General features: G+C 44.5%; 1 protein-coding gene across 4 annotated transcripts in view; it reads right to left on the bottom strand.

Annotated features, from left to right (window-relative positions):
- The window catches only part of sfxn3 (sideroflexin 3), a 61,590-nt gene extending 53,056 nt beyond the window's left edge, over nucleotides 1-8,534 (bottom strand). For 2 of the 4 annotated variants that reach the window (XM_078223176.1, XM_078223173.1), the window contains exon 1: nucleotides 8,420-8,534. The gene's annotated coding sequence lies outside the window, so the exon portion shown is untranslated. Of the gene's footprint in view, nucleotides 1-7,401; nucleotides 7,484-8,415 lie in introns of all 4 variants that reach the window. The other 2 variants (XM_078223175.1, XM_078223174.1) reach the window with 2 other exon arrangements.
- Nucleotides 8,535-13,582: the final 5,048 nt, after the last annotated feature.

Genomic DNA, 13,582 nt, shown 5'->3' with positions numbered 1-13,582 from the left:
CCTTTAATACCTAGTTTACACAATCACTCTCCTTTGAGGACTGATTGACACAAGGTTATGCATGAAGGTCCGCCTTCTCAACCTTACCCCTAGCCTGGGGTTAAATCACTACCGTTCAAGTCAGCGCTGCCCCTCAAAAGGGGAGAGCAGCCTATGGTCATCTGCGACTGTGGCATTTTTACACATACGAGGTCCCTCCCCTAGTTACAAGGCATTGCTGCCTGATGTCCCCTGTAGTTCCTGTGCACCCTTTTCTGCATCCTCGGGTGATAAGGCTATTTCAATGGCTATCTTTAAATCCAAATCGGGTTCTGCCAATAGCTTATTTTCATAGAATCTCTACAGTGCAGAAGGAGGCCATTCGGCCAATTGAGCCTGCAAAAACAATCCCACCCAGGCCCTATCCCTGTCAACCTCTGTATTTACCCCGCTAATCCTCTGACACTAAGGGGCTATTTAGCATGGCCAATCAAACTAACCTGCACATGTTTGGACTGTGGGAGGAAACCGGAGCACCCAGAGGAAACCTACGCAGACACAGGGAGAATGTGCAAACTCCACACAGACAGTGACCCGAGGTGGGGAATCGAACCCGGGTCCCTGGCGCTGTGAGGCAGCAGTGCTAACCACTGTGCCACCACACCACCCCAAGTTATGTCCTCTCTTTCTGGACTTTTTACCACAGGAGATAATTTCTACCTATCTGCCCTGTCAAATCCTTTAATCACCCGAAACAATTCAATTAAATCACTTCCGATCCTCAACATCTAAAGAGCTAGTTTTTCCAATCCCCATATCTGTCCAATAATAATTCTGGTACCGCCTTCAGACTTCGCTGCAAACAAATACAGAACTGAGGAATCAATAAATTTCCAATTGCGTACAACACTGAAATATGTTCTGAGAAGGTCACATCTAAAGAAAAGGTGGGGAGTGGAATCTCTTGCATAGCCAGAATGAAAGGTCTCACCCACCCATTTTGGGTGGTTAGGTCATTTCTGCCACATACCAATTTGTCTCGCATTAAGAGGCGGTCCAAATTCACAATCTTCGGCCAATTTCTGCAACCTAGCCAAGAACTCAGTGACAGCTTCCTCAGGAGCTCTCCCAGCCAGGTTGAAGTGGTATTTCTGAAGGATTACAGAGGGTTTTGGGTCATAATTTTTTTTTTTATAAACAGATCTACCAGTTTTTGAGTCAGGAGCATCCAGATAGGTAAGATTTTTATCATACTGAAAGCCGGGGCCATCATCAATATCACCTTCTGATTTTAGTCTCCTTCAACATTGTTAGCATGGAAGAAGTAACAGATGCGCCCAGTATACTGGGCCCTGTCTTCCCCGCTGGTGTCATAGGGTCCAAGTTTCCCGAAAAGAGGCATAATAGCCTTTTCTTACCAGAGAAGATTCTTGACTTGCAGAGGTTGTCCCTCGTCGCCATTGTGGTCATTCAGCCAAACGCCAGTTCCCCTCACCTATTTTGTGTAGCAAAAAAGAGACCGCTCCTGCGGCACACAGCTAGGGTAGTTCAACACCTCGGGACCTACAACGGTCCGGATGAAGGAACAGGTTTAAAAGCCCCCACTGAACGCTTCCTATTGGGCAAGCCTCTGTCTGCTCAATAAGGGAGCTCGTGGTCTTTGTGGCCATCATAGCATTGCCCATCACTAATTGCCCTTGAGGAAGCGGCGGTGAGCTGCCTTGTTGAACTGCTGCTGTCCCTGTGGTTGGACGTGTGCCTACGGAGTTGTGAGGAAGGGAGTTCCCGGATTTTAACCCAGTGAAGGGACGGCAATATATTTCTAAGCCAGGGTGGTGAGTGACCTGGAGGGGAACTCCCAAGCGGTGGTGTTCCCATGCATCTGATGCCCTTGTCCTTCCAGATGGTAGCGGTCACGAGTTAGATGCTGCCTAAGGAACCTTAGTGACTTCCTGCCATGCATCTTGAAGAGGGAACACACTGCTGCCACTATTTGTCAGTGATGGAGGAAGTGAATATTTGTGGAAGAGGTGTCAATAAACAGGGCTGTTTTGTTCTCGATGTTGTCCAGCTTCTTGAGTGTTGTTGGAGCTGCACTTGTCCAGGCAAGTGGAGAGAATTCCATCACATTCCTAACTTATGTCTTCCAGATGGTAGATACGCTTTGGGGACACAAGAGGGGAGTTACTTGCCACAAGATTCCTCGCCTGTGACCTGCTTTTGCAACCATAGTACTTATATCAGTCCAGTTCAATTTCTGGTGAATGGTAACCCCCAGCTTATTGATAGTGGGGGATTCTGCAATAGTAATGCCATTGAATGTCAATGGGTGATGGTTAGTTTCTTTCTTGTTGGAGATGATCATTGGGACACTTCTGTTGCGTGAATATTGCCACTCATCATCCCAAGCCTGGATATTGTCCAGGTCTTTCAATGTGGACTTTCAAGGGCGGCATGGTAGCACAGTGGTTAGCACTGTTGCTTCACAGCTCCGGGGACCTGGGTTCGATTCCCGGCTTGGGTCACTGTCTGTGTGGAGTTTGCACATTCTCCTCGTGTCTGCGTGGGTTTCCTCCGGGTGCTCCTGTTTCCTCCCACAGTCCAAAGATGTGCGGGTTAGGTTGATTGGCCAGGTTAAAAATTGCCCCTTAGAGTCCTGAGATGTGTAGGTTAGAGGGATTAGCGGGTAAATATGTGGGGGTAGGGCCTGGGTGGGATCGTGGTCGGTGCAGACTCGATGGGCCAAATGGCCTCCTTCTGCACTGTAGGGTTCTATGATTTTCTATGTTTCTATGGACTGCTTCAGTATCTCAGGAGTCGTGAACGGTGCTGAGCAAATCATCAAACATCCCCACTTCTGACATTACGATGGAAGGAAGGTCATTGATGAAACAGCTGAAGATGGTTGGGCCGAGGACATTAGCCTGAGTAATTCCTGCAGCGATATCCTGGAACTGAAATGACTGACCTTCAACAACTACAATAATCTCCCTTTGCACTAGATATGACTCTAACCAATAGAGAATTTTCACTCTGATTCCCACTGACTCCAGTTTTGCTAGGGCTTCTTGATGCCACACTTGGTTAAATGTTGCCTTGATGTCAGGGGCGGTCACTCTCACCACCCCTCCAGGTCAGGGATAGGTCGGGGCTAAGGAGAGATTGACAAATATGTCATGGACACAAGACAAAGGAGGTGTTAATGGTAGCATCAAGGACTGAAAAAGGTGCTATAGTGACATAAAGGTAAGATAGCAGAATGTGTTACTCGACCTTCCATTCTGCTCCACCTCCTCCCCAACTACATAATCCATCACATTTCTATCCCTGACCAACTCTGAAGAGTCATAAGGACTCGAAATGTTAACGCTCTACATTTGCTGCTAGACCTGCTGAGTTTATCAAGGATTTTCTATTTCTATAACTAATGGAAGGAGGTGGTTCCACAAATAGATCCATCTTTTCTCTATGGTAGGGCCCTGCATCTGTGTAAAGGACAAGGCTGAAGTATCAGATCATTCTTGGCCTCCAACTGGGGTCACCACCATCACAGCTGAAATATACATGCCCAATTTTCTTGTTCTGCTGAACTTTCACCAAACATGAAGATGTGCCTTTAGATTTTGAATTAAAACTTTCTCTTTGGTTTGAATTTGAAACTATTTGATTTGAACTTATTTTGTAGGTTTGGGCTATATTGAGAATGTCAGCATTGGGCAAGGTTAGTGTATTGTTTAATGTGTATTCGCACTGCATTATTTGAATCCTGAATTCAAATTGTTTCAGTCCACATGGCATCAAGGAATAGCCAGTTGAATGTTCCAGACACAATAAAAGCAACCACCTTGACAACATCCTGAAGACCAGAATTCCAGAACTCTCGGCACTGTTCATGTACAGCTTAAACAGGCGGCTACCTGACAATGTAAAAAACTTGCCAGGTTTATCCTGTCCACAAAAAGAGGCCAAATGCAGCTTGGTCAATAATTGCTCTACCAGTCTACTCTCAATCATCAACAAAATGATGAAAGGAGCCATCAACAATGATATAGGTGGCAAAGTGGTTAGCACTGCTGCTTCACAGCTCCAGGGACCTGGGTTCGATTCCCGTCTTGGGTCACTGTCTGTGTGGAGACTGCATGTTCTCCCTGTGTCTGTGTGGGCACCTCTGAGTGAACAAAGAACAGTACAGCACAGGAAACAGACCCTTCGGCCCTCCAAGCCTGTGCCGCTCATTGGTCCAACTAGACCATTCGTTTGTATCCCTTCATTCCCAACTGCTCATGTGACTATCCAGGTAATTCTTAAACAATGCCAGCGTGTCTACCTCCACCACCCTACTTGGCAGCGCATTCCAGGCCCCCATCACTCGCTGTGTAAAAAACGTCCCTCTGATATGAGTTATAAGAACATAAGAACTAGGAGCAGGAGTAGGCCATCTAGCCCCTCGAGCCTGCCCCGCCATTCAATAAGATCATGGCTGATCTGAAGTGGATCAGTTCCACTTACCCGCCTGATCCCCATAACCCCTAATTCCCTTACTGATCAGGAATCCATCTATCCGTGATTTAAACATATTCAACGAGGTAGCCTCCACCACTTCAGTGGGCAGAGAATTCCAGAGATTCACCACCCTCTGAGAGAAGAAGTTCCTCCTCAACTCTGTCCTAAACTGATCCCCCTTTATTTTGAGGCTGTGCCCTCTATTCTAGTTTCCTTTCTAAGTGGAAAGAATCTCTCCACCTCTACCCTATCCAGCCCCTTCATTATCTTATAGGTCTCTATAAGATCCCCCCTCAGCCTTCTAAATTCCAACGAGTACAAACCCAATCTGCTCAGTCTCTCCTCATAATCAACACCCCTCATCTCTGGTATCAACCTGGTGAACCTTCTCTGCACTCCCTCCAAGGCCAATATATCCTTCCGCAAATAAGGGGACCAATACTGCACACAGTATTCCAGCTGCGGCCTCACCAATGCCCTGTACAGATGCAGCAAGACATCTCTGCTTTTATATTCTATTCCCCTTGCGATATAGGCCAACATCCCATTTGCCTTCTTGATCATCTGTTGCACCTGCAGACTGGGTTTTTGCGTCTCATGCACAAGGACCCCTAGGTCCCTCTGCACAGCAGCATGTTGTAATTTCTTTCCATTTAGATAATAATCCAATTTGCTATTATTTCTTCCAAAGTGAATAACCTCGCATTTGTTAACGTTATACTCCATCTGCCAGATCCTCACCCACTCACTCAGCCTGTCCAAATCTCTCTGCAGACCTTCTACGCCCTCCACATGATTCACTTTTCCACTTATCTTTGTGTCATCTGCAAACTTTGTTACCCTACACTCAGTCCCCTCCTCCAGATCGTCTATATAAATGGTAAATAGTTGAGGGCCCAGTACCGATCCCTGCGGCACGCCACTAGTTACCATCTGCCAACCAGAAAAGCACCCATTTATTCCGACTCTCTGCTTCCTGTCGGATAGCCAATCCCCAATCCATGCTAACACCCTACCCCCAACTCCGTGTGACCCAATCTTCTTCAGCAACCTTTTGTGAGGCACCTTATCAAACGCCTTTTGGAAATCCAAAAACACCGCATCCACCGGTTCCCCTCCGTCAACTGCACGAGTCACATCTTCATAAAAATCCAACAAGTTCGTCAAGCACGACTTTCCCCTCATGAATCCATGCCGCGTCTGCTTAATCGAACCATTCTTATCCAGATGGCCTGCTATTTCTTCTTTAATGATGGATTCCAGCATTTTCCCAACTACAGACGTTGAGCTAACCGGCCTGTAGTTACCCGCCTTTTGTCTATTTCCTTTTTTAAACAGCGGCGTAACATTAGCCATTTTCCAATCCGCCAGCACTACCTCGCCCCTCTCATCTTGAGACCGTGACCCCTCGTGATCGTCACCTCCGACCTGGGAAAAAGCTTCCCACTGTTCACCCTATCTATACCCTTCATAATTTTGTACACCTCTATTACGTCTCCCCTCATTCTCCGTCTTTCCAGGGAGAACAAGCCCAGTTTACCTAATCTCTCCTCATAGCTAAGGCCTTCCATACCAGGCAACATCCTGGTAAAACTTCTCTACACTCTCTCGAAAGCTTCCACGTCCTTCTGGTAGTGCGGCAACCAGAACTGGACACAGTACTCCAAATGTGGCCTAACCAGCGTTCTATACAGCTGCAACATCAGACTCCACCTATATACTCAGTGCTCTGGTTTCCTCCCAGTCTGAAAGACGTGTTGGTTAAATGCATTGGCCATGCTAAATTCTCCCTCAGTGTACCCGAACGGGCACCAGAGTGTGGCGACTACTAATGTAATGTTATGTATGTTAATGCAAGTCTACTTGGGACACTAATAAATAAATAAATAGAGCAACCCCTACTCACCAACAACTGACTCATTAATGCCCAGTTTGGGTTCTGTCAGGACTTTGGTTCCAGGCCTCATTTTTATTATAATGTTGAAATTTGACATTCCTGCAAATATATTAGTTTTTCATAACTCGAGGGGTTATTCAGCAGAGTTATGATTTAGCATGGCATCCAACACCCAGATGCACCTCTTTGAATCATCTAACATTTTATGGGGATTTTTTTTAACAGTGAAAATACAGCATAAAAGTGAAGGTTCAAAGGCATGGGGATGGGGGGGAAGGAATGGTACAGTGGTAATGTCACTGGACTAGTAATCTGATGGTCCAGTCTAACTGATCTAGAGGTATGAATTCAAATTCAAGTTATAAATCTGGAATGTGAAGCTTGTAATGGTGACCGTCACAAACCATTAAAGATTGTTCTAAAGCCCGTCTGGTTCACTATACTGTCCTTCAGATAAGAAAATCCACCTCCTTACTTGGTTTGGCCTACATGTGATTCCAGACTTATAGTAATATTGATGACTCTATAGCCAAGAAAGCCACTCAGTTCAATAGGCAACATATTCTGATGCACAAATCCCATGAAAGAAAAAAAAATTCAAGCAAATTCTGAGTATTACCATTCATTATTCAACACCACGCCCTGTGGATAAGCAGATGTTCACAAATAGCATTCCACATTTAACTGCAGCTACAAAACATTGCTATCAGTTTCACAATGTCAATGACAGCAAAGTCAGTTTTTGCCATCATTGCAACCACAGAATTGCTTTAGTGCAAGGTTTTTAATTATGGCATACAAAGCAGGTTAATCACAGGAGACTGAATCAACAAAGGCATTGTGATTACACAAATGGGGCATTTTTTTTAAAATCCATGCATACAACCCCTGTGAAAGCTCATCAACAATCTAAAGAGCAAACCAATCTCAAGCTGTTGCTGGTTCCTACTTCATGATGTGGAGTTGCTCGTGCTACCAAATAAACCTGTTGGACTTTAACCTGGTGTTGTGGGACTACTTACAGTTCCTACTTCAAGTAACAATGTTGCTGGATTAAAGCAAATTACTGCAGATGCTGGAAAATCTCAGCAGGTCTGGCAGCATCTGTAAGGAGAGAAAAGAGCTGACATTTCGAGTCCAGATGATCCTTTGTCAAAGCTAAAAGGCATAGAAAGTGGGAGATATTTATACAACAGGTTGAAGGAATGAAAGATGAGTCATAGCCACAAAAACAAGGGGAAAGGCTGCCAATGGCAGTCCATAGAGAGAATAAAAGGTGTGAACAGCCGAAAGGCAGAGAAGCTGAAATCAGAGGGTAAGCTGTGACAGATGAAGATGTGGGAGGAGGGGGGAATGGGTGAGACTGAGATAAAATGGAGAAAAGGGGGAAGCAAAGGGGTAAAAAGGATAAGGAAAGGGGGGATAAAATAGGGGGAAAGAGTGGGGGAAAATAAAAATAAAGAAAGACAATAAAGTAAAAGGTTAAAACAGGAGAACAGTTAAAAATTAAATGAAATGAAAAGAAAGGGGTCGAGGTGGGGTAGAGCTAATCACTGTTGAGACCAGAAGGTTGTAAAACATTGCTGGGATTGTTTGGTGGGGGTGGAAATCTGTTTTTTGTAGATTATGAATAAAATAAATAGTGCATACATGAAAACCTGCGTGCTCCTTGCTTCATGAAAGGATTGATAACCAGCTGCAGATATGAACCCAGTACTCTGATTAAATGGCCATCTGTAACATTGAACTGAGTGAGGCAAGGCATTTCATTACTTGTGACCTTGAGTTTCAAGTCGGAAGCAAAGCACCTTCAACAAAGTCTCTGTGAGAAATAGACAGCAATGAATTGTAAATAAAAGTCAATGACCAAACTTCAAAGCTGTGCATTTCCTAATACAATAATTAGATTGATAAAGCTCTGAGGTTGATAAGAGCAGTCAGACTGTCAACTGAAGGATAGAGCCTGAATAATTAAAACTAAACTACTGGCCTGGATTGTTCACTGACAAACACTTCGGGGTTATTGAGGTACTTACTGACCTGCCTTGCACTGTCTGCTGGTCGCCCCTGGCCACACATACAATGCGGATCTCCTGCCCGGCGACCCTGACTCCAGCCACACACACACTGCAACCGAACCCTGCCTGACTGCCGCACTGACTGACAGGCCGCTCCGCCACTCAGCTGCGCCCGGACGCGCCCCGCCAGCCAATCGGCGTGCAGTGGGGAGGCGGGACCAAGCCACCGGGGTGTCAGCAGGTTAGATTGGCCGGCAGGCGGAGGCGGCGCCCAAGAGCCTGCGCCCTGATTGGCCGTTACTTCCTGACCACCCTGCTGTGGGGGATAGAATGTTACTGAATCTGAGTGAGTGAATGTGGGTAGGTGGGTGTGAGTGAGTAGGTGAGTGTGGGTGGAGTGAGTATAGCTCTGAATGAGTGAGTGTGTATGGGTCTGAGTGAGTGAGTGAGTAGGTGAGTGTGAGTATAGCTCTGAATGAGTGAGTGTGTATAGGTCTGAGTGAGTGAATGTGGGTTGGGTGTGAGTGAGTGTGTATGGGTCTGAGTGAGTGAATGTGGGTTGGGTGTGAGTGAGTGAGTGAGTGTGTATGGGTCTGAGTGAGTGAATGTGGGTTGGGTGTGAGTGAGTGAATGAATGTGGGTTGGGTGTGAGTGAGTGAGTGTGTATGGGTCTGAGTGAGTGTGTATGGGTCTGAGTGAGTGAATGTGGGTTGGGTGTGAGTGAGTGAATGTGGGTTGGGTGTGAGTGAGTGAATGTGGGTTGGGTGTGAGTGAGTGTGTATGGGTCTGAGTGAGTGAATGTGGGTTGGGTGTGAGTGAGTGAGTGTGTATGGGTCTGAGTGAGTGAATGTGGGTTGGGTGTGAGTGAGTGAGTGTGTATGGGTCTGAGTGAGTGAATGTGGGTTGGGTGTGGGTGGGTGTGAGTGAGTGAGTGGGCGGGTGTGTGAGTGGGTGTGAGCACCAATAAGTGGGTATGGGTGCATGGCAATGAGCTGATTTTTTAAAAAAGAATCATCTTCATGTATTAGTCAAAAACAATTTTCACAAGACCATAAGAAATAGAAACAGGAGTAGGCCATTCAGCCCTTTGAGCTGCTATGCCATTCAATAAGATCATGGCTGATCTAACACTCACTAAGTCCACTTTGCTGCCTCATCTCCGTAATCCTTAATTCCCCTATTGATTAAAAATCGACCAATTTCAGCCTTGAAAATGTTCAAGTCTCGGCCTCCACAAGTTCCTGGGATAAAGAATTCCAAAGATTCAACACTTTTTGAGAGAATAAATTGTTCCTCAATTCCATCTTAAATGAGCACCCCCTTATTCTGCAACTATGCCCTCCGATCCTAAACTCTCCCATGAGTGGAAACATCCTCCCAACATTTCCTCTATCTAATCCCCCAGGATCTTACATATTTCAATCATAACACCTCTCATTCTCCTGAACTCCAAGGAGTACAGACCCAACCTGTTTAATCTTTCCTCATATGGCAGTTCTTCCGTACCCGGAATCATCCTAGTAAACCTCCTTTGTATTGTCTCCAATGATAATGTAACTTTCCTTAAATAAGGGGACCAAAACTGTACACAATATTCTAAGTGTGGCCTAACTGGTACTTTTACAGTTGCAGAAACACCTCTTTACTTTTATACCCCAGCCCCCTTGAAATAAAAGCCAGCATTCTATTTGCCTTTCCTAATACCTTCTGCAACTGTATGCGAGCTTTCTAGGTTTCATGAACAAGGACCCTAAAGTCCCTTTGTGCTAGCGCTTTCTGAAGTCTCCCTCCATTTAAATAATAATCCGCCTTCTCATTCTTTCTTCCAAAATGAACAATTTCACATTATCCCACATTGAATTTCATTTGCCAATTTTCTGCAGACTTAACCTGTCAATATCTCTCTGTAAGCTATTTGTATAGTCCTTATAACCTGCCTTCCCTCTCATCTTTGTATCCTCCCCAAATTTGACCACTGTGCACTCTGTTCCTTTCTCTAAGTCTTTAATATACATTGTGGTACTTGATGGTTGGTGCAGACAGGGTGGGCCGAAGGGCCTCTTACTGTGTTGCAAGACTCTATGGACGGGATTTTATGGCCTTGCTTGTCTCCCCCCTATCCGCTACGATTCCCATGGCGGGTGAAATTCCAGTGTATGACTCTATGAAGAGCTGTCGTCTCAACATTGATTCCTGTGGCACTCCACTGGTTACTGCCTTCCAACTTGAGAATGACCCCCTTATCGCTACTCATTGCTTCATGTTAATCAGCCAATTCTGTATCCATGCCAGAATATTACCGCCAACATCATGAGCTCCTGTCTTGTATAGTAGCCTTTTGTGAACCATTTTGACAAATGCCTGTTCAAAATCCAAATATACAACATCGACTGGTTCTCCTCTATCTACTCTGACTGATACCTCCTTAAAGAATGCTAGTAAATTTGTCAGACATGATTACCCTTTCACCAAACCATGCTGACTCTGCTTGATCAGATTATGACTTTCCCAATACATTGTTATTCTCCCCTTAATAATCGATTGTAATATTTTTCAAATAACTGAAGTTAGACTAACTGGCCTGAAGTTAGACTAACTGGCTAGTAGTTTCCTGCATTTTGCCTCCTTCCCTTTTTGAACAAGCATATCCCCTTGGCAGTTTTCCCATCCTTTGACACAGTTGCAGAATCCAAGGATTTTGGAAATTGACTACCAATTCACCCACAATCTCTGTAGCTATGTCCTTTAAGATCCTGGGGTGCGAACCATCAGGTCCAGGGTACTTTGACAGCCTTTAACCCCATTAGTTTGCCTAAAACAAATTCTCTGGTAATGGTGACTGCATTTAATTCCTCCTCCATATATTTTACTATTTCTCTGCAGTAAAGACCGATGTAAAATATCTATTTAACTCCTCTGCCATTTCCTTCCCCAGTTTCATTCTAGAAGATGTCAATGCTTCCTTTTACTTCTCTCTTCCTTTTAATGTACTTAAAAAAGCTCTTCTTGTCTGTTTTCTCACTAGCTTGCCCTCATAGTTTATTTTCCCCTTTCTGATTTTTTTTTAGTCCATCTTTGCTGCTTTCTGAATTTATCCCACTCTTCTGGCCTACCACTAACCTTTACCAGCTTATATGTTTCCACTTTCAACTTAATACCCTCCTTAACTTCCCTGGTTATCCATGGTAAGTTCTTCCTCCCCTGAGAGTCTTTCCTCCCCTTTGGGATGTATATTTGCTGGCGGTCATGAATTATCACCCTCAATGTGCCACCGCTCATCTATTGCCTAACTTACTAATCTACTTGACCAGTTCATTTTGGCCAATTCCATCCTCATACCTTCATAATTCCCCTTCTTTAAATTTAACACCGATATTTCAGTCCCAATTTTCTCACACTCAATCTAAATGCTAAATTCTATGATACTGTGATCATTACTTCATGGGGATACTTAACCTTGAGAATATTTATTAAACTTACCTCATTACACATTACCAGATCCAAAATAGTCTGATTCCTAGTTAGCTCCAGAACATATTGTTCTAGGAAACCATCCCGAATGCACTTTCTGAATTCATTCTCTTGGCTGCCATTCCCAATTTGATAAGTCTAATCTTGTTATTTCTTGATTTAAACTCTTTCTCCCAGTGTCGCTACTTTTCAGAGGCCTATATAATTACTCCTACCACTCTCTTCCTTTGGTATTTGTCACTTCCATCGAAATTGACTCCACATCCTCTAAGTCTAGATCGTCCCTCAGAACTTTACTTATTTCCTCTCTTATTAGCAAAACTATCCCACTGCCTTTTCCTTTCGGCTTGTCCTTCCTAAAAATCAAATAGCATGAATATTGATCTCCCAACTTTCGTTTTCTTGTAACTATGTCTCAATAGTGGCTATCAGATCATAGCCATTTAACTCTACTTGTGCCCTCAGTTTATTTATCATGTTTAGAATGCTACATGCATTAAGATACAGAATTCTTAATGTTGTTTTTCTTCCACTTTTCCTTACACTAAGTCAATCTCTCGGGACAAATAGAGCCACTGTTTGTATTTTACCTATATTCCCATGTCATCCTCCCTTGCTTTCACTTTTTCAGCCTTTTGTTTCTAACCCAGTTTCCATCTCCTCTAACTCCCTGCTCAAGTATGAGTTTCCCTTAAAGGGACATTCACCACATCCACGGATACCCATCCCCCTGCCATATTAGTTTAAAACTTCCCCAACAGCACTGGCAAAAACACCTGCAGTTCCTGTTGGGGCTGTAGCCCATCCAGGTCCCACCTTCCCTAGAACCTATCCCAATGCCTCAGGAATCTGAAATCCATCCTCCAACACCACCCCTCCAGCCATTTGTTCATCCTACCTATTCTCCTATACCTGCTCTCGCTAGAGCATAGCACTGGGAGTCATCCAGAGATCCTGCTTTTTAATTTATCACCTAACTCCCTGTATTCAGCTTTCTGAACCTCATTCCTTTTTTTAACTATGTCATTGGTATCAATGTTTCCCATGACCGCTGGCTCTTCACCCTCCCCCTCCAAAATGTTCTACAACCGCTCTGTGACATCGTGGACCCTAGCATCAGGGAGGCAACATACTATCCTGGAATCACTTTTGTGTCTTGCATCTCCACATCATCACTTTTGTGGCCAGAGAAACACCTATCTGTTCCCCTTATAATTGAATCCCGTATCACTATTGTTGTGAATTTGTATTTATTCCTATTGGTGCTTGCAGAGCTATACTGTATTAATGTATGCACTGAAAATGGTGTGACAGACCTAGTGCGTGAAACTGAAAGAGAAGAAGCAGCCAATGAAGAGATCACACACCATTAATAAAGCTCCATTCATTTTTAACCAAATTCTATCCTGCATTTCACATCTCCAATACACAATAACCATAGCCCTACCCTGCTTTTTCCTTCCAGGCTGCGCAGTTGCGCCACGGACTTGGTGTCACGGACTTGGTTTTCACTCCATTCCCCTGAGAAGTCATTACCCCCAACAGTATCCAAAGCAGCATATCTGTTTGAGAGGGGTATGGCGCCATCTGGCAGTAACCCATTTCCTTTCTGCCTGTGCAAACTTAGCCTGGGGTGTGACCAACTCTCCAAATGTGCTATCCACGAATATCTCAACCTCACAGATACTCCAGAGTGACTCCAGCCACCACTTCA

The sequence above is a fragment of the Mustelus asterias genome, chromosome 11 (assembly GCF_964213995.1).
Source record: "Mustelus asterias chromosome 11, sMusAst1.hap1.1, whole genome shotgun sequence".
In the NCBI taxonomy this organism is placed as follows: domain Eukaryota; kingdom Metazoa; phylum Chordata; class Chondrichthyes; order Carcharhiniformes; family Triakidae; genus Mustelus; species Mustelus asterias.
This window is presented reverse-complemented; position numbering and strand designations above follow the sequence as displayed.